A 2,178-nucleotide genomic window follows, 5' to 3' on the forward strand; every position below is an offset into this window, starting at 1 on the left:
AGCTCCGGCTCCTTCCCCACCAGAGAAGTGACGTTCCACGTCCCAAGAGCCAGCTTCTGTAGCCGAGGATCAGACCGCCAGGGTCCCCTCCTTCCATATTATTATTATTATTATTATTATTATTATTATTATTAGACACTTGAACACAGGAAGACTGGAGAAAGAACAGAATTTGGTTCCAGGACTGAAGAGCTCCAGGATGGATCTGAAACTTTCAGCTGGTCCAACAGCTCAGCCTGCTGGACACATGCAGGTATGACACTGATGTCTCTTTAGAAATCAGTTTTAAACATTTTTCTTTGATTTTTGTAATAAACTCAAGCTGCAAATATGTGATTAGAATCTTGTTTAGATTTAAAATGGATTAAATCAACTTTGAATATTTCATTTTAACCTTTGAAAATGAAAAAAACTGATCTTTGTTATAAACATGTTTAAAACTAAATTTGGTTAAAATATTTCCTGTTTGCTTTAAATCAGATCATCAGACTGAAATAAAACTTAATGATGAATAATAAAACTGCTTTAAATATCTTATTTTACCTTTTTCACCCAGCAGTATCATGGACTTCATTTTTTAATCAACTGTTTAAATCTGAATTTATTATTTGTTTCTCTTGTTGTACATTGGTTCTTACGATATGRGTTAGATTAAAAAATAATATTTTACTTAAAAATAAAATATAAAACTTCAAAAAAACATTTAACAGTAAAACCCTTGTGATTAAAGTCATGTTTAGACTAACTTTAAATGATTATAAATACATTTAAATCAAATTTTATTAAGTCCAGAGATATAAAAATTAATCTCATCTCAAAACAAAGTAAAACTGAAGTTTCCAAATAAATAAAGTGACTTTAATTTTAATCAGAATAAAACTCAGTTTTAGTTTTTCATCTGTCAGATGATCTGTTTGAACAAACTGGTCTGAGTTCTGCTCCTCCACACCTGGACTCCTTTAGTGAAGACAAATGTCTCACACTGCTGTCCTGCAGGACGGAGACAGGAGACAGAAGAGACGGAGGCCGGCTAAAACAGCAAAGATACATTTAATGTTCGTCTTTTGGGCAGAGATACATGTAAACATGTAGAAGATAGAAAAAGAAAAAGACTGGTCCAGGTGAGAGTGAAGGCCCGGTAAGGTTCTTGGATCAGGGAGGGTCTGAAGGGTTCTCGGGTCTGAAGGGGTCTTGGATCAGACGAGACCCTCCTGCTGAATGAGTTTAATAAAAACTCGTCCTTTAGAAAACTGGTCAGGCTTGGACCCAACAGGACGGGTTAAAAAGCTGAAGGAGTAGCACCTGGTTTGGTCCAACTGGAGGCCAGAACCTGTTGTTGTTGTTGTTGTTGTTGTATGCTGGGAACTAATAGTGTTGTTGTTTTGGCACACAGCGCCCCCGAGCAGTGAGCAGACCGGTTCTTTCCTCACCTCTCCTCTGTGGAACATCGAGACACCGTCACACTGAGTTTAATGAAGGCTCCTCCTGCTCCTCCTCCTCCTCCTCCTCCTCCCCCTCCTCCTCCTCCTCCTCCTCCTCCTCMTCMTCMTCMTCMTCATCATCATCATCATCATCATCATCATCATCATCATCATCATCATCGAGCTAAATTGGGGTCATAAGTTTTGTTCAAAATAAAAAGGTTTTGAAACTGAAAAAATAATATATTAGAATCTGGAAAAGTTTCAAACATCTCATCTTTGCAGTTTCAAAAACTTCTTATTTTGAACAAAACTTATGACCCCAGTTTAGCTCCATACTCCTCCTCATCATCATCATCATCATCATCATCATCATCATCCTGACAAGAACTAATCATTTTATTCCTCCACAGGTTCAGAATCTCTGCAGCTTCACTCTGATTTTTATTTTATAATTAAAAACCTACAAAAACCAGTTTCTAACCTTCCTGAACATCTCTGAGCTCCTCTTCTGAAACCTGTTTGAGTGAAACTGGTTTTAAATGCAGTGTAAACATGTTTCTAACGCCCAGTTGTCCTCCTAACAGACTGTAAACATCAGCTCCTCTCTGAGCCTCCTGACTCAACCTGCAGATAAATAAACTCAACTTCGACACCAGATCCGTTCTGTGGTTCTGAGGAGCTAAAACCATTCATCAGGTTTGAATCAGAAGTYCACRAACTGAGCTTCAACTATCTGTCACCTGCCACAGTCTAC

This window comes from Austrofundulus limnaeus, unplaced genomic scaffold (genome assembly GCF_001266775.1).
Source record: "Austrofundulus limnaeus strain Quisiro unplaced genomic scaffold, Austrofundulus_limnaeus-1.0 Scaffold189, whole genome shotgun sequence".
Taxonomy (NCBI): Eukaryota; Metazoa; Chordata; class Actinopteri; order Cyprinodontiformes; family Rivulidae; genus Austrofundulus; species Austrofundulus limnaeus.